This window comes from Sylvia atricapilla, chromosome 3 (assembly GCF_009819655.1).
Source record: "Sylvia atricapilla isolate bSylAtr1 chromosome 3, bSylAtr1.pri, whole genome shotgun sequence".
In the NCBI taxonomy this organism is placed as follows: domain Eukaryota; kingdom Metazoa; phylum Chordata; class Aves; order Passeriformes; family Sylviidae; genus Sylvia; species Sylvia atricapilla.
Window position 1 is genome coordinate 32,043,526 of NC_089142.1, and position 20,042 is coordinate 32,063,567.

The following is a 20,042-nucleotide window of genomic DNA, read 5'->3' on the forward strand; positions in this document are numbered from 1 at the left end:
TATCTCCCCATGGGACAGTAAATAGTTCTCATTCAAGGCTCAGCCTTGCTCCTAAATACCGGCCCTCACCAGCCTGGTAGGGTCTGGAAGAGAATCGATTTCAGAGTCTGGCTTATTTCAGAGGATGATCTTTTAATCCTCTTGCTCCTTTGCAAAAATGAAGGGGAATAAGATAGTTTATAAAACGTCTTCTCTCCAATGTCAGAAGATATACCCATGAGCAGTGTCCCCTCCACATTTCTGATGGGGCTCAGCCTGACCATGGTGCTGTCCAGGAGGGGTGACTGCTATCCCTCATGTGAGTAGAGTTGGGACTTTTAGCTACTCTGTCCCTGCTCTGTACCATAAAGGCTGCTCCATAAGTGACATCCCTTGCCTTTTGGCACAAATTAATTGTTTTCAGGGGACAGTTTTTTAATATGTTTGTTGACAATCACCTACAAGAAGCAGACTGTGGGCAAGGGAATATGTCTGCCTCCGTGCAACAGTGAAGACCCAATTTTTTTCATTCAGTTCCAAAAAAATAACTTACCAGTGAGTGCTGCTAGCTCCAGAACAGATCTCTAATTGTCTGAAATAATCATTTCCATTGCAGTTCCACACATCCTCCAGGATCCTAACCATGGAGGATTTTGAAACTTCTTTCCCTTTGTAGCTTAGATCTTACAAAGATATCCAAGAAATAGATAGATGATCTCTATAATTAGAGTGCATTACTTGTTGGTTGCCTTTCCCTTTCCTGTTGGTTTTCTTAGGTTTAGTTTACTCCACAACATTTAGTTTTCTGGTCAGCCTGAGTTTCCTAGATGACAAGGTAATGAGCATATTTATGGGAAGTTTGTCTGGTGTGTTTTGCACATGTTTTCACTTGTTATTTCTTTCTACTGAGTGCAAAGGATGGTACTGCTGGCAATCTTATGTAACTACTGATTTAAATGTCTAAATTAGGTAAAATGGACTCCACCTGGGATATTTGTCTAGTATCTGTCATTTGTAAAGGATTTATGACTGTGTGGATGGGAACCCACATCAGGTTTATTTGTAGGTTTCTGGCGCATTGCAATGGCCTTGATAACTGAACATTCACTTCTCATAAAAAATTGAGGTGGCAAGATTCACTGTTAGTATATCACAACTGTAATTCTTGCAAATAGGATTTTTGTGGTAGGTTTGTTCTTGTCAAAATAACTTGTATGTATGAGTTCTTAATTTGCTAAGAAAAAACGACAGGTTTCTATTTGAAAACAGATTCTAAAAGAGCAATGAAGAGAGATAAGTGGAAAATAATATCTATTTGCTTGTGGAAGACAGAAGAAAGTCAATATTTGACAAGCTGAAAGTACCGAAGGCTGCCAGAGTTCTCATGCTGGAACAATAGTGGACTCTTTAAGTTTTTTTCTGAGATAAGAAGAGAAAATCAGAACAGCTCCTTCAGCACATAGCATTTTGTTTTTATTCCACTGCAAATTTTCATTCCAAGACTTTACCTTGTTTAGTGTTCAGGCTTTTTAACCACCCAAAATTTGTGTGTGTTACTTAACTACCACCTCCCATAGGAAATCATTCCTCTTGCTCTGTGGTGAATCCCTCTCTACAAATGCTTTGTCAGTGCTGACAGACACTCTGGGTCTGGAGCCTGGTGTCTCTGGGTCCTTGCACTTCCCAAACCAGTTATTTCCCTGCTCTCCATGTGCTCTCATGTGGCCTCCTGAGGCCCGGTCCATGCTCAGCCTGCTGCCATCTGGCATATTAGACCTGAGAAGAGCTGAAGAAAGAGAGATTGAGAGCAAAGGACAGGTGCTCTTGTCAAAGAGCAGGCTGTAAATGGAGGAACCTAAGCCCACGACCTGAGGCTGAAACTGCACCTCCTCACCTCCTCTTCCATGAGTGATGCTGGGCTTCTGAGGTCCTCTGTGGGCTTTTGGCGTTGGGAGATCATTCTGGGACTGGATTCAACTGGCTGGGCACAGAAAGAGCTCTGTGGCCCCATCTGTTGCTGAACATCTTAAGGATTCATCCTCGAAGAATATGAGGATTTTATATCTTTGTCCTACGAATCATTTGAAACTGCTGTAACTTAACAGGCTCATGGTCTAAGAAGGAACCTCAAGTCTCACTAGTGTTCCTGTTCTCCTCTCCCATGGTGCTTCTACAAGGTGTTTGGAAAGGAAGTAGTTAAAATGCTATGTCTAGAGCTAAATACTCAAAAAACCTATGGGTGACAGCAGCAAGGCTGAATCCTAATGAGCATCCATCTACTATGCACCTTTATGAACCAAGATTCCTACAAGTGAATTAATTAAGTCATAAGATTGGGTAGTTTCACAGGAAAAATGCAAAAGAAGGTAGGTAAGGCAATGCCCACCACCACTAAAGCTATGAGTGCATGGGATATGGCTGAGGAGAAGGAAGGAAAATGAGCAGTAAAAGAATATTTACTTATCAAGTACATGTACAGCTGGGTGAGGAACTGGAGAAGTGGACTGCTTGCGGTTGGCATTTACAAGAGGAAAGTTAAATTTTGCCATTTAGAGTTACAGCTGATTTTCCCTAAACTGATGCTCAATTTTCATGTAGACTCACAAGTTACAGAAACCTATCTCTGAAAACATGGCCTATTAGAGGTACCCAGGGAAGACATTTAGATTTTCCAGAAATTTAGAGTTGAGATTGCAGCTGATGTTTCTCTACTTTGCAGGGCCTCTACTATGGAGAAGATGTAGGTTACTTTTAGGGTTTTCTGGATGGTCTCAAGGTAAATAGTGGTACTTGTATCTTCACCACATTGCAAAGAGCAGCAGATTTGATGGGAGAGGTTTTCAAGGATTTCTAGGAAGCTTGGTTATTAAAAAAATAGGAACATAAAAATTTGTAGAAGGACCTTTCCTTAGGCCTTGTAAGTTCTTATGATAAATTTTCTGTAAGAACCTTGTCATTTCTAGAGAATCCAAATAAATCACACCTGCTGGATCACCTTTATCTACACACACATTGATATCCTACTCAAGCACCAGCTTGTTAGTGCAGCAGGTACAGACACCACACTGCCACCTTCCCAGCAGTCTGTCTCGATCCATCTCCTTGTTCTTTGTCACAGGCTCTATTGTCTCACCAGAGTTGAAAGTCAGTCTCCAGAGTCTGTGGTGCCTTGGCTCCCCTGCAGAGACCATAACACTGATGTGAGGTTGTGTCATCAGTCCTCTGGCATTTATTGTTGTTGGTGTGACAGGTTACTCCTAAAGGGAAAGGGAAGGGGAGGAAATATCGGTCTGCTGTGATGGCTGAGGAGTGGATGTTGCTTGTGCTCAGGAAAATAAAAAAAGGAGTAGGCACTAATTATTAGCAAATAACATGTTAAATAATGGCAAAATGTTTGATTGAAGTTGCCAATAATTAGAAACAAGATGAATCATTCACAAGCTGCTAAGTGTCTTACCCATTATTATATTCATACACAATGAAAAAAGAAATTATCAGAGGAAGGATTTCCCTGCACGCCTCAGGCCTTGGGTTCCTGTACACACATACATGCACAGAGTCCTGCAGTCCGACATAATTCTCACTGAACGTCCTTAAATTGTCATTGCTGTGACTTTTGCCCATTCTCATTTATTATTCCTACTCTCCTAACAGTGTGGCTTTGTTTGCAAACTGGGTATAAATACATTTTGAATACATTCATATTCATCTGAAAAATGAATATGTCTGAGGCATCTTTAATAAAAAAACCTACTTTGGATTCTTCAGTAAGGTTTGCCACTACCTACAGAAGCAGTGGACAGCATCACAGCTATAACAAATGTGTTTCGTCACCACTTTTGGAAATACTGAGGGTGAAGAAGTACCCTCTCAAAACTGACATTTATCAGAACTTGTGACTATTATTCCATGGCTTTATATAGACTTCATGGGAATTTAGGTTAGGGAAGGAGGAGCCAGGAATAAATCTAAGAGGAAAAGGACGAAGAGAATGGGATTACGTGTTCTTTTGCATATTATTGTATCAAAATAGCTGTGTGTCTGCAAATTTCTTGTAGAACTGTGCAGCACTAACATCACAGGGGCACAACAGAAGTCCAGAAAATTTTGGAACACTACAGATTATATACTATCATAAAAGTATAATAATAAGTCTGACTTATTTTATCTTTCAAATTAGACTTTTTTGAACAGCCACAGCTGAACTTTTTAGGGGGAAAGGAAGTGTGATAGTTGTGTATTAGTTGATCTTGCAAGACTTTTTCATTCCCTGAGCAAAAGTCTGAGATATTCTGTGTAGGCACCACAAAGACTACAAAGATGGGTCAGATCTTTGCAACCCCTCCTTCTATTCCATGTCCTTGCAAAATTTTCTTTATCCTGAGTGGACTTAGTCCTGGAGTGGCTTTATTATTTGTGTTTTTTTCTCTCCTCAGACCCCTATGACTGGCCTCCATATCTGATCTTGCATGAAAGGCTCTGTACAAAACTCAAATGTTGAGTGATAAGAGTAGAAGAAGAAGAGTACCCTTCTGGATGCCTTTGGTTTTGTGACATTATGTTATCATTGTGTTGTTCACAATAAAATTTCCTCCCTAATCAATGCTTCCCTTTTGGTTTAAAAAGTTCACCCCTGCATACCTTGAAAGCATTTCACTATTCTCCTGAGTTAATAAAACTGTAGTGCTGCATTTCTTGCCCATCTCCTTAAAGGTTATTTAACAGATAATCTCTATTGATTTGAAACATAAAGCCATGGGTAACCCTGGGATAAATTAATAGCTGACACAGAAATAAAGCATTTAATCAGCCTCCAAAGCTATTAAGGTGCTGCATTATAAAGCTAATTTTGTTATCCTGTAGCAAGTCATAAAAAGAGAAGGAAAAGTACTGAATGTCCTTTTGTGTAGTGGCATCAACATGCTGAGGTGACCACAGTTTTAAGCTCTCTGCTCAGTGACTCAGTTGTTCAGTACCTGCTGTGTTTGTTTTGCCCATGTCCATGTCCAGACAGTCTGGACCCAAGTCAGACCTGTAAGTATGCAATTCCCATCAGAGGCAGAAGTCTGACATCTGTTAACCCTAGATCTGCTTAGCCCAATGATATATTTGTCCTTTCACCCTGATGAGCTGAGTGGGGTTTTTCTGGGTTTCCCTCCCGTCAAGGCCATTTGGGTTTCCCTGCCATCAATCTCATTGTGTTCTCTAACTGGTAAGATATTGTTTCTACAGTAGCTGAATTCCTCCTCTGATTTACAAAAAGTTTAAGAACTGACTTATTTAGACTGCGCTGGCATCATCCTTCTTCAAAAGAAAAGGGAATATGGGTGACTGTAGGGTCAGCTTATGCTGCTGAATGAGGATCCTTGGCTAACAGAGAACAGAAAGTCTGAGGTGGTTCTTCAGCACCTGATTGTTGCTCCTCTAGACCCAGTGCCTGAGCAGAGGTTGTGTCTCTTTGTGTGTTAAGTTGGTTTGCTAAAACAGGCTCTTCACAAGCTTTTCCTAAGAAAGCTCATTTGTTCTGACAACAGTCTTGCTGGCTTGTGCACAAGAATGGGGAGGCCTTTTGTTGACCTGCAGCACTGTAGTGTATTTGGAAAATCCCATCACAAAGGGAGAGAATTTCTCCTCAGCTAACAAGAGAGCCTCCACATACTTTCCACAGTCCTTTTGAGAAACTGAATTCTTTCTGTATGCGGTGAAGAATACAGATGGTTTACTTATTAGTTCTTAAATTATTGCCTATGTCAAAGTAAAATTGTTCTCCAGGTTACTCCCTTGTATTTAAAAAAGAAAAAAGCTCACATATATGCAAAAAAACCCCAAAAACAAACCCAAAACCAAAAAACAAACCAACCCTACAACCAAAAATATCCACCACCACAATCAAAAATTCTCACAGTGAAGTTGTCTAAACACAGGAGCACATTGCTTAGGGACACTGTAGTGCCTCCATTCCAAGAAATTTTCCAAACTTGAAAAGGACTTGAACAGGCTGATCTAACACTGAAGTTAGCCTTGATTTCAGCTGGAGGTAACACTAGACACCTCTGGGGGTCCTTCCCAGCCTGAAGTATTTTATGATAATTTTTGTAATTTTCCCAAAAGGAGCTCTCAGCTTTCTATCTAGCTGAGAACTGTCAGCATTCAAAATCGTCCTCCTATCCATTTTTCAGCAATACAACTCTGCCACACCTTTTTTCTTCAATGGACCTGTCTGTAACTATAATTTCCTTTTCTAGACAACAAGAGAAATATCCAGACCCCCCCCCCCCCCCCGGAGACCTGTTGTTTAGCATAAACAAAGTGATGTGGGGACAGGGAAATCTCAGTGTGTCTGTTTGTAGCTGCAGTTCAAAACAGAAGTGTTAGACCTTCAAGACTCCTCTTCTCAGATAAGGTCAGCAGATGTGACAGGGAGAACTAAAGCTGAGAGGTCCCATTAACCTTCTTCAGAAAACAAGTAACTGAATAAGTCAGTAAGATTCATTTCTTCTGCAGGAAAAAAAAAAGTTAAAACCTTGGGCAGAGGTGGAGGAGTGATTTTTAAGTTTTAGCATTTCTCAGCAGTGGGAAATGAAGAATGTTTTGAAGCCCATCCATCTGCTCTGCCTTCTTGTGAAGGTCTTTGTCTTTCCCAAAGCTCTATCTTTAGCAGTTCCTGTGTTGCTTTTTTTCCCCATCACGTGAAGGTACTCAGCAGAATTGGCAGTGAGAGATTTTTTGAATGACAGCCTCAATTCTTACCACTCCAAGCATTTCCTTGTGAGTGTGTATTGAAATATTTCTGCTGGAGCTGGAACTGATAAAAAATTCTCTGTAGCTGAACTGTGTGTACATTTGCATTCTTGTTGCATTCTCTAAAATTTCAGCCTTGTGGGAAAAAAGGAAAATTTATGGCTACAGTTTTTCTAGATGTTTTAATGTCTGAGCAACATGTCTACTTTTGGTCTTCACTGGATTTCTAGCAAGGGCATGTCTCCTTTTCCACTCCTTTGAAATTCCTCAGGTTCTGTATATCCTGTTAATGTGGTGGCTTTGATAATTAGGAGAATGTGCCTGTCCACATCAGTACACATCTCCAGCTCACTCACAATCACTGCCATGCTGAATGATGTGGTGTTTCCTGGTTTCCATAATTTCTTGTCTGTAGCAATGCCTCACCACATTACCATGTGGTACCTCTCTGTGGAGGTTCTGCTGTGGAGATCCCACCCTGTGGCTCTAGCTCCAGCCATTCAGTTAACTTGGATATAAACAGGTCTATCCTCTCCCACATGAGAACATCACAGTGCTCAGTGTTCCTGCAGCTACATCCCGTGGCACAAGCAGCAGTCAAGCTCAGTTTCTGCCTTCTGAAGCCTCTGGCTGAAGCCCTGGCTTATTTAGTTCAGAGCTCAGCATACTGGTGAGTCTAATAAAAAAATAAGTTTGTGTTATTTTTTTTTTTTTTTGCGTGTTTGGATAAATAACTTATATTTTTTCTTCTTGTTTTTCTTCTTCTAGAGCAGTCTTCTTTTTACTCCCAGTGTGTGCAATGCTGTATAGTTTAGCTGAAGGCAAGGACATTTTTCTGTCACAAATATGTGTTAGCAGCAGCAGGAAGCTGCTCTTATGACAGCAGCCCTGACAGAATTCTGTCACCTTATGGCAGAATCTCTACAAATCTTTGGCCCTTCTCCAATGCCTCCAAAAAAAAACCGGGCAAACCCCCTAGTTTTGTCACAGAAAGGACCAGGCTGTTCTTCAAATGATGGCTTTGAGGTCACTGCTGTAAGCAAATCAAGTAGCTGTTCTACAATGCCCCTGTCCTCATTCAGTCTTTCAGAGGGGAAGAAATATGAGTTGGGCAGGGAAATGAGTGGTACTGAGATGAAAGGTTTGATAAAAGACAAACTGGATGTGTAAATACCAAGGATATGATTATTAACACAAAGTGACACAAATGCATCTCTGAAGGAAGTGTCTTTCCTGTTGGACAGTTCAGACTTTAGCTAATCATGCATGGCCATCTAATCAGAAGCTTACTGGAACAAAAGCGTCTTACAGCCCACAGCAGATGCACACTGTTAATATGACTGTAGCAAAACGTGAATAACCGCAGTTGTGGAGACTTATCTTAGACTACACTTTATAGTGATTTTGCTGAGTAGGAACAAAATGAACTTCTCTGTAATTAATGCTGAGGACTGCAGCAGCTAAGGCAAACCTGAACCGACTGCAGAGTACCCCAAGCAGGATAGTGAACACCTGAATAAATAGATAAATAAATAAGCATCTAATTAGATTTTCATATCCTTTTGCTGGTGCATGATTTTTTGAAAATTTATCTCTTTGAACTGTGGTTTATAGCCACCATTACCATTTTCTCTTGTACCAAACCCCCCAGCTGTGTCAATTGCTTTTAAACATGACCCAAACAGCTAAAGCACAATTCACATTTACTTTTTATTGGCAGTATTTATCCTCATTTTCTCAGAGGAGACTAGCTGGATTCAATATAGTAACTGCAGCCAACAGTCCATCTCAGCACAGCTCGGTTCTGTAGCAGTAATGAAATTTCACACACAGGTTTTGTTTCATTTAGGCCTTTTAAAACCATTTCATGAAACTGGAATTGTCTCTACATTAAAAAGCAAAGCTCTAAAATGCTTTTATCTGGAAAAGGTAAGATGCAACACTATCATGATACATTTCCCAGGAATTTAAAGAAGAAGCTGTTGGCCCCTTACAGAGCAATGTCTGCTTAAACTCTTAAGAGCTGTGTAATTTAACATGCTTGCTCTTTGGAGATTACTGTGAAGATCTAATGAGTTGTAGAAGTGATAGAACTATTCCCAACCAAAATCTGAAGGCTGGGAGATGAAATTTGAAGCTATATACTGATATTTTTGCCTCAGCGTAGTTTCTCATAGGTAATCCTTGAAAGATGAATACCTGGGAGTTTGTATCACTGCTTTACTCTCTTCAAGCTGAGAAGTTTGAAGCTGTGCTCTCACTAAAAAAGGGTGTTGAAAAATTAACGTTGACCTAATTGCAAACAAATAATATATTAGCTTGTATGTCTCTGCGTTATCACCTAATCACAGATCTAAAGAAGGTAGCCAAGAGTGAATGCATTGCTTTCTGAACTGGTAAGCATTTTCAAGTGAATGTAAAATGGCTTTTCATTCATACCAAAACAAAAAAACCCTAACAAACAAACAAACAAACAAAAAAAAAAAACAAAAAAAAAAAAAAAAAAAAAAAAAAAAAAACCCAAAAAAAACCCCAACTTCTTATCAGCATTCATCAGCTTTATAGCATAAGCAATGTATGCAATGTGTTGGGTTTTTTTCAAGTACAACATCCTATCTAATATTACAAAGATAAAGAAGTGATTACTTAGTACCAAAAGGCGTATTACTAGCTGATTTCTTTGATCTAAGATTAATTAATGAATCCAAAAATATTAATTCAAAACACTTTTACTGCCCTTAAGCTGTAGAAAGGCATCATGTATCTTCCAAGTTGAAGCACTATCCTATTAGATTTCAACTACTGGCAGCTGCTTTCTTGAAAGAAATTCCTTCAAGGAACTTGATAATCCTGGTACTTAGCTGTAAAAGCTTCATAGTGCAAATGCACAGGCTAAAAATTGCCTCTTAGCCTTGCATTTCCATTACAGAAGTCTTTTTCAGTCTTCCCATACATGGTGCTGGAACAAGTGTAATGCAATGCCAATATTTTACATAACAAACTAATGGCTGGAGTCTGCACTATGGAGGAGGTCAAAGTCCATTTGATTTTATTGTTTTTGGTTTTGGTTTTTTTTTATTGTTTATTTATAAACAATTCTCTTTTTTCCAGCACCATGACTGAAGACCCTGAGCAGCAGCAGTTCTTTTGTGAGAACACCTGTCTTTTTGAAGTCAGGATGATGCTGAGGGCAGGATTCACTCTGAGCATGTGTGTGTATGTGAGAGAGAGAGAAGAGAATCACGGGGACATGGGTTGTGTGCAGTGCTGTAGGTATTCAAACAGCAGTGAGGACATTCCCATGGCTGCAGCTCCCTGGACCCTTTGTGGGTTTTAGCCAATGCCTCCTGAAAAGTGACTGTCTAGAAGCCTTAGTTTAAATGTTATTAAGGATGCAGGCACTGCTCACTCTTTTCTGTGCATGTTCAGCATTTTAAAAACTCATTTTGGTTGTGCCTTTGGGTCAGTTCTTGTCACAGAGAAAGCAGAGAAGGTAAAATAGCCTCACACATGCTGAAGTGGCCCATGTACTTTCGTGCCAAGACATAGTTTACGTGAATTTTCCTTCTCCCTCTCTTTTGTCCAACAATTACTTTTTAAACAATTTGTTCCTCATGATTTGTTTATAAGCTGAAGGCAAGGGCTGTTTTCTTGCCCTACAGCACAGCATGTTCTGTATTAATCCAAGGACAAAAAAAAAAAAAGTCAACTTAAAGTGTTTTCAACTTGCCACATGATGCCAGTATTCCATTGGATTTCTCTCAATTGGGGTTGCAGGTAGAGCAGATGATAAGTGGCTTTATGTTTTTATTTAAATGATACATCATTTTTCCTGTCACTGTCATGCCACCGCTTGTGTTGCCTTTCTGCAAACCCTGTGCAGAAGGCACTTCCAGCAGAACCTCCACAAATGTGAAACGTCTCACTGCAGTCCTTGTAAGACATGCATTTTCAATTCTGTTCCTGTGAGCACTGGCACCTGCACATTAAGCACATCCTTCAACCTATCCCTCGTCAACAAAACACTTAAGGATTTGACTGAGTGCTCTCCTCAACTGGGGCCCTCAGCTCCAGTTCTGAGCTCACTGCAATTGGTGTAAGCTTTGCTGAGAGCTGCAAGTTGAACAGCCTCAGTTTTCCACCTTCAGTGAAAATGTGAAGTGGTCTTAAAAGTTTTTATTCTACTTTCCTAACCTTGACTGTTAATATCTCCTCCTACTGCAACTCTCCTTAAAATGCTGCACTATTTCATGGCATATTTGTTTTGCCTCTTGATGTATTAAGTGGAGGACTAATGTAGAGTTGTGGGAGAGGTTTTGGTTGCCTTCTGAGGATCGTATTTGTTTGCTAGCTGATTCCCCTCCAGCTGGAAGCAGAGACCTTATGGGTGCCTCAGCAGAGCACTGCACAGTCCTGCAGCCCTCACACCCAGTATTTGCAGCAATTTTTCTATCACACCTCAGATAATAAGGACACACTCTCTCCTCCTCCACTGTTTTACGCCATTTTCACCAAGTACTGCTAACTCTAATTACACAAAATCTTCAGAGAAAAAAATTGTATTTATACAGCTACAAACTGTTTTCTCTATTTTTTTTTTTTTTTTAATACAGAATAGTTGCTTCTAGGGTTCTTTTATTATTGAAGACTGAGGGTCACTCATGAAAGGAAGTAAGCACCAAGATCTGCATTGGACCAAAACACTTAACCCTCATTGATTTAAATGAGAATTGAGCATGCTCTCGAATGCCTTTATGAATAAAGGCTAAAATAATACCCCAGCAATTGAGTTAAACCATTCCTCCAGGCCTTCAAACAAGGATTTTCGCAAAAATTACGGAAGGAGGGTAACATGGCCTCCAATATTAAAGATAACAGCACTTTCAACTTGCATAGTTCTAAAAGTGCATTTTAATTTAATTCCAGGACTGTTAGTTCTTTCAAAAATAAGACTTTGAAAAGCCACTACTCTTTGAATTAATTGTCTACTGTATATTTTTAATGTGTGAGTCAGATCAAGTGCAAATTGCCTTTTAGAAGTTGCCAGATCAAAAACTTGTTTTATCTAGGGCTGACTTTTCCCTTTAGATTTAATATCTTTCTACTCATCAAAAGGTGTCAAATTTCCCCTTTTCCAGTACAAGTACAGCAAGACAAACCATCATTTTGTCTTTCTTGTGCTCATTGCCACTGAAACAGTATCTACACAGCAGTATTTTCAGCACTGAATATAATTAACAGTGATTTACATAACATTTAATAACATTTTAAGAGGATGAAATTTCATTACCATTATTGAATTATTCCCCCACTTTCAAGTTTTATATCATAATTGAAGTGATTTTTTTAACATGCAAGTTGCATCCTTCTCAGCAACATATTTCAGTCAATTTATATTGATATTCGGAGGGTGCTCTCATGCTACATCTCTCTGCTTTTATTCCAATTTAGAAGCAGCAAGAGGTTAACCAGGATTTAAAGGAAATACAATAGACCATAATTCATTCCATTGCATGCCTGAACTATTTGCAATTATGAATGGAATTGAATTTTTGTAAACTGAATTTCTAATTGAATTTCAGGAAACATTTGCCATCATTACATTTTATAAAGAATAAGAAGTATTGCAGAAGGTTTGAGTTTTTTTAATTAGTTGTTAAACAAAGTAGGCAGTGTTGGATTTCAATCATCAATAGAAGTGGCAGCAAGAGCAATTAGCCTAGTTAATACCAGCAATAAACCCTCTGTCTCAGAGGTAAATAAGATACTTAGATAGATAAGATGTTTCTAGCTCTTCCAGACCTGATGAACTCCATTCTTTGATAGAAAAAGCACTTGCTAAAAATATGTGGAAGCCAGCAGCAACCAGCTCTGTGAATTCACAAAGGGAATGGATGAAGCATCATAAATTGATCTCATCATTTTTCTTGCCCCTCTTTCTTTAGAAGGAACAAGGGTGAGGAGAAGCAAGGGAGCTACATAGCACTCAGCATAACTTTAGTACCCAGAAAAACTCTGGAACAGATGATTCAGCAACACATTCATAAGTAACTGGAAAATTATGAGAGGAGTTGAATCCACTTCTTGTCTGACTTGTAGCATGTAACTTGTTCTTCGCAGATCCAAGTAACTCTTTTTACAGTGGAATAATGGCATTTGTGGGTAGAATGGGAGTGTGAATATTTTATACCCAGTTCTTAGTAAGGCTTTTCACAATGTTTAACATTATATTCACAAGTCAGCTACAGGATCGTAGTTTAGATGAAAGAACCCTAACCTGCGAGCAAAATTGAGCTTGAGAAATACTTTTCAGCACTTTCTTGACAAAAAGGGAAGATATATTTATGCAGCTCTGCAGGATTTTGCCTTCTAGTTTGCTTTTACCTGTGGTCTCAGTGAAGGAACAGATAGGGTGCTTATACTAAAAATAAAAAATAAAAAATAAAAAAAAAAAAATAAAAAAAAAACCAGAAGAACTATAGTTATGCTGCAAGGCAGAAAAAAGAAAACAGAGAAATAATCTGGAAAAATCTGCACATTCAATAGGAGTAACTGGAATGTGCTACACGTAACCAGATACAGTTTTGTGAACTAATAGGGAATGGAGAGCATAGGACTCCAGTCTCCAATCTAGATAGATTGGAGCCTTGGGCAATCGTTAATGGCATGATAGTTAACAAGTCCAAATATTGGATTCTGCACCTGGGATGAAGTAACGCTGGGCACAAGTACGAATGGGGAGACAAGTGGCTGGAGAGCAGTCCTGCAGGAGGGAATGTGGGGGTGCTGGCTGGCAGCAATCTCTGCACAAAAACAATGTGCCCTGGAAGCCCAGAGGGCAACCCACATCCAGAGGTGCACAGGGTCACCAGCTGGGCTATTCTGTTCTACAGATCCATTCTCCAGGGAATATCCTGACAATATCATATTTTGAGCTGCATGTGGGTCTGAAAAATGGGAGGTACCATTCTGGGATGTATAAACTATAAGTACAACCAGCACACAGAACAATCCTTTAATTCTGGTTAGTAATTCCAAGACCCTTATTGTAATCCTCAACCAGGTTTTCAGCAGCATTTCCAGGAAAGAGAGGAAATGTTTCTCAACAGGCTGGAAAAGCATCTCTCCAGAGCAATTATAAGGCACAAGATGCACATTTGAGAACCTATCCAGTAATGCTTCTCCAGGTTCTTCTGAACAAAACCAAAGCACAGGAGATGGTGCAATATATTCACAATTTTAGCTTAATTTGTGCTTGTTTTGTGCTGCTGCTGTAAAATTTAACTTGCCATTCAGTTTGACCCATCTCCTCTTGAAGTTCAGATGTTAATGAAATACAGGGAAGAAAAAACACTTTTTTTCTTTGTTCTTTCATTTTTTGTGGATGAGGCTTTTCTAGATGGTGCTTGTGAACAACAAAATCAAATATATATGCATTTTGGATACACTCACTGTTACTTCTGCTTAGATTTTGTTGTTGTTGTGGTACTTTCTTCAACAAATAAAGGTTTATTCTTAATAACATACTGCCATCAGTTTGAGGGGTTAAAACAGAGAATTTTGGATTCTAACAAATTTGAGGATAATCCTCTTTCTCATAGGACTCCCTTTGACTGTAAGACATCAAATACTGTTTTCTTCTGTTTACAAAGTTTTGCTGTGAAAATTTCTCCTGGATCTTTTCTACTTTTCTTTCTATTTTTTTGGAAAGAAAACTCCTATTGCACACATTGGGTTCATAAAAAATATTTTAGTTTAACTGGAACCAATTTCTGTTTCCAATTCCAATTAAATTAAATGCCATTCTAATTTTAGATCACTGGCAATGTTTGAAGGGAATATGCATTTATTTTGTCCACACATAGAATTTGTGTATTATTTTTCCACAGGTAAATGTCAATGGGCCCCATTTCTGCAGAATGTTCAGATTAGTATATTTTAGCATGAAAAATATATGCTTCATTTCTATCGAGTTTGAGATCATGCAGAAAATGCTATTCCTGAGGTGTCAAATTTTTTATGCCACTTAGTCACATATTTATGCCACTTTTCTCTTCTGAAATGAGACATGGTATTTAGAATACTGCAGATGGAAGCAATCTCTAAATCAGTCATGCAAACCACTAGCTGTTTCATCATATAGGACATAGATGTGAGACCTTTTCAAATACTCTTTTACATGTTAACAAAGAAATTGGCCTTTAAAAAAGTGATAAGGAAATGGAGTTCAAAAATATCAACTGGATGGTGTCATTTTAGCAGGATTCCTGGATCCTTCTATGGTGTGGGATGCTTGAAATCCTAACATAGATTTTATTTATCTGGAGCCTTACTCACTCTTCCGTCAGCATCGACGCTGCTTCAGCAGTCACCACCTGGCTTTCTGCAATGGGGAAAGAGCTGGTTGCCTCCCATGCTTTGCCAAGTCTCGTGCTAGGAATTAGGACACAAGATGGGTTGCAGCAGGTGTTTAGGACCACCTGAAAGAGCTGAGCATTTGCTTGTGCCACTTTGGGAATACAGAAGAAAATGTGAAGCTGAAGTGGCTCCTAATAGTAAGTATTTAAAATATTTTTTACATTGAACAGCACACTGAACAGCAAATATTTGTTGAAATTGAGAAGGGTGAAGCCAGCTTCTTAGATCTTGTCTTTTTTCCTCGTGCCCATGGTGGCAATTAGCATGATGGCTCTCTAGGCTCAGCAGGCCATTACTTGTACCCAGAGTGGACATGTGTCCATCGAATCTGTTAATGTGGCAGATTGTCTCTGCCAAAGAGGAGAGGATAGGGGCTCTCCCAAGAGCAGAAAAGAAGATTTGAAGCCCAAGTTTGGAAGCTTTTTAGGAACCTGAGGATGTAAGAGGACACTTGGTAGTTTACTCACGGCACCTGGGTCATTATCTCATTGCCTGATAGCCCAGCCTTGAGCCCTAGAATGAAACCCTGAATGTGGATGGGATGTGGCATGTCATATATGGTTCACAGGGAGATTAACTGTCTTGGGAACACCCCTTACATCATAGCTATTCTTATTGGATATCCAGGGATCTCATCTTGATTTATTGTATTGTCAGCATGAAGCTTCCTGGTGGTTGCCAGAAGGTCACATAGGCCCCACCTGGGACCACACTGCACAAGCTCTCCCTCTTCTCTTAGTTCTTGGCAAGAACTAATTCCACTTCTCAGGAAGAGGCATGTGGATCCAGAAGAGGGTAGATTGATATTGTGGGAATGCAGCAATGAATAGCACAGTATTAAACTGTTGTAGCTGTGCAGCTCACATCAGTCCAGGTGAAAGCTTTGACAGAAGTGTCTGGGTCTCTTTGTATGGCTCTTTGAAGATGAGTTGACAGTCTGTAATTCCTTGCAGCAGAATTATATCTCCTACCCAAACCAGTCCCTCTCCAAGGCCTGCATTACTGACATCAATGACTAGAAATACCTGTCATCAGAAGAGTAAGACCATGATTCAGATTTTTTACTCATTAGTTGAGGATCTTGTTGCCAACTGTTGAGAAGCTTATCAGCTTTCTTTCTCACTCACACAGCCCACTTGTGTCAAAATGAAGGTTTTATTAGGTGCTTTGCATTAAAATAGAGATAAAAGGAGTGTGTTTGCTTGAAGCAGAACAAGACAGAATAATCCAGATCTTCAGGTGATATACATTTGTCAGAGCTCTATAAAGATAATGAAGTGATACTAATTTGCATTAGTTAAGCAACTGAGCTTCTCTCTCTCATAGGGACTCCTCTGCAGGTCTCCTGGTGCTGACAATATACAGATTCTGGATCAGCTAGAATTAATTTTCCCTGTTGCAGCCCTCGCAGTGCTGTGGGTTGTATGGGTATCTAGAAAGGTGCTGATAACACACCAGTGGTTTGGCTACCACTACGCCAAGGCTGTCTCCCCAGCTTCCTCCCCTCACCAGTAGGCTCAGGGTGGCCAAAATCTTGAAGGAGGACCTAGCTGACCCAAACTAAACAAAGGGATGTTCTGTACCATATGAAATATGTGCAGCAGTAGAAACTAAAGGAGGAGAAGAAGGGGACATTTGTTATTATGACATTTGTCTTCCAGAGCACTTGTTAAAACCTGCCTTCTGGGAAGTAGTTGGACATCATCTGCTGATGGGAAGTAGAGAAAAATATTTTCATTTTCCTTTGCTTCTGTCCAGGGCCTTTGTTTTTGCTTTAGTAAACTGTCTTTATCTTGACACATGAGGTTTTTTCCAATCTTATTTTCTCCCTGTCCTAGAGCAACTTGGTGGACACCTGCCATCCAGCCAAAGGCAACCCACCACAGACTGGCAACCCTGACAGCTTCTAACCTATACCTGAGATAGGTATAGTCTGAGTAATGCATCTGCTGAAGGTGGCTTATAGGCAAGATTTAGTTGCAAGTAAATGGTGAAATTCTTACTCTTTTTCCCAATACTGTCTTTTGGTATTACTAGGCAGAACTGTTCTGCTTTACCTTTGCCTTTAGGGCAAGGGATTTGCATTTTATCATGACTGCTTGGAATTCATCATGTGGAGTTAAGAATGATGTGTTTCTCCAGATCTGGCTGGAGACACTGTCCAAACACTGTTTTTCATCTTTCATCTCTTTTCTTCTTCCTCTTGCTTCACAATTCTTAGGCACTGAAGAGGTGTTTTCTTATCTTTTCTACCTCTTTTAACAATCTTTCCTTCTATCTCACTCAATTAACTGAAATTTTCTTGTGACACCACCTGCTCAGAAAGAGTAAAAAATAGTTTACCTTATAAACATATATTTCTGACTGATATTGCTCTGCCTTCTACAGTGAGAATAGAAAATAAATTTCAATAATTTATATTTTGAGAAAGTAATAAATGTTGAAGGGATTCCATATTGTTGTATTATTCCAAAAACACAGATATCATTTCGCTTTCACGAGCCCGTGAGCTGAATCAGAAGTGTGCAAGTCCCACTTAAATACCAGCTGAAGCTCCCAAGTCCTTTTGCAGACATCACTGTTTTAATTCATGCAAACTGGAAGAAAAAGTGATGGTAAGCTAAGAGAAGTGTCCCTTCTGTTTCCCCTCACCGGGAAGTTAATACAGTTTTCATGTCTTCTGGCATTATTTAGTGTTCCCACGGATGGCTGCATAATCACAGCCTGACAGCTGGGGGGCACTGGGAACAGACACATTCCAAGTCCTGTAACAGCAAGGCTCTGGGACAAGTGATACAAAGCAGGTAATGAAACATTTACCAGAAAAACAGCACTTTCATTCTGTCCAGAAAATAAATTTTATCTCTCCCAAACACATTCTGTTAAGAAGTTAATTTTTTTTAATGCAATTTTTGGTGGATTCGTGTGTGTGCTTGTATGAGCTGGTTTTCCACTCAGAATTCAGTGTGGAAAATTCCTGCAGGTAGTTTTCTGTCTTTGAGTCAGAGTATCCACTGAGATATAATATTCATTTCATTAGGCTCATCAGTGTTAATACTGTTCAGCTCCATCTAATGAAAACAGTAAATTAACATGTGCAGTAGTTCTCTTTCACTTACTAATTGATATATGATGAAAGTTCCCATGTACATCCTCAAAGAGAGTAAGTAGAAACAGTGGCTTAAGGGATTTTAAAAATGTATGATTTTAATGACAGTGATAGCCAGTATATGGTATTTAAGAGAAAAAATGCAAAAATAATTGTTGCTGCCAGTGGATAACGAAATCTTATACAAATCATTTTCTTCCCTGGGAATTTGAGCAGATATTATACTTATTCAGGAATGGTCTTTGAATACATATTTAAGTAGCATTATGCACTTCAGCATAAGGATTATCATTCTGAAATCCGTTCTCACAGTTGGGTTTTTTGATGGACTTTTAAATTTTGATCGTGAGCTTGCATTTAATTCAAGTGCCTGACTGCTGACTGCTAGGTAGGAAAGCCTTGAATTACTAGTTGTTTTCCAGAAGTTAAAGTGGAGGATGGCATATTCTTATCTGATGTTAATCACCTGATCTGCTTAAAATTGGACTATGTTGATTTGCATCAAAGGATGGGAAAGAAACCTCTCAAGGAAGCACTGAAGAACACCTCTGTCAATGGCAGAGTCACACAGTGCCCCAGAAGCCCAGGAGACTTTATCAGGCCTCAGCCAAGCACCTGTTACCAAAGGAAACTTTGAATGACCAGTAAGGGAAATAAATGAAAAATCATAAACTTCAGCAGTACTGCCTCGTGGGTGACTTCACTCTTCCTAAAAATTCAGCAACTGGCTTCCCCTTCTGTAGTAACATATGCCTACAAACATTCAGAGGGAAAAAACAGAGACAGGAGAAAATTAAAAATGCAAAAAGGAACTGAAAATAATCCATTCTGCTGTAGGAAGTATGGAAAACACTGCAAATAGGAGCTTGCACATCTCCCAAGTCATCATGTTTTAAAAAGGGAATGGATCGATGTGAAGAGGAAGCAGCCTCAGTCACTTTGGAGCCAAATGGATCTGCTCCGGTTGCAAGAAATCTCTGACCAGGTCTTGGAGCATTAAAGGTGCCCAAACACTGTACAAACTGTAAAGACACCAAGTTGTTTAAAAGTCATGTTCCCCTTGGCTTGGTGGATCTGCAGTGGTGAGGTGCTGCTTACCCGCTAGTGACCAGAGCCGGGACTCCTCACTGTTGTGTCGCCTGAGTTCTCATGTCCCAGCTATTGCTTTCCTGAGACAAATGTGCTGCTGGCTTCCTCCTGCTCCCGTCAGCAGCTCCAGTGTGTACAGTGCCAAACCACATGGCCCTCGCAATGAGGCTTTCCTTGTCAGGAAAACCCTGGGGTGCTCAGCGAGGTCATTAGAGGGCTGCTGCGCTCCCTGCATTTGTTTTAATTGGGCTGAGCTGATGTAACGCTGCCAGAAATAGGTCTTGCAGCACCTGCAGAGACAATGTTGTAGGCAGTTTTCATTTAACTAGAGTGAACTTTGTAAATTCAAGGTATTTATTTTATTATCTCAAACTTGATTTTTCAAAATTATTTTTTTGCAAGTATCTCGATACTGTTATACTCCATATGGACAAGCCAAAAATCCTGTCCCAAAGACAGATGGAGGAAATGAAGGAGAAACTATTATAAATGTAAACAAAATTCTTTAACTGGAGGCTTTAGGGTTTTAGATTCTTGATTTCGTAATCAGTGTCTTTCTCTTATTTGTGATAACTCTTACGAAGTTGTGGTCTATAAAATTAGTAATATGTACTGGAATGTATACTTGCATTTCTTACTTCCTTACAATGTATTTTTTCACTAAACTTTATATGTTGGTCTACTAAATGTGAGAGGATTGTGACAA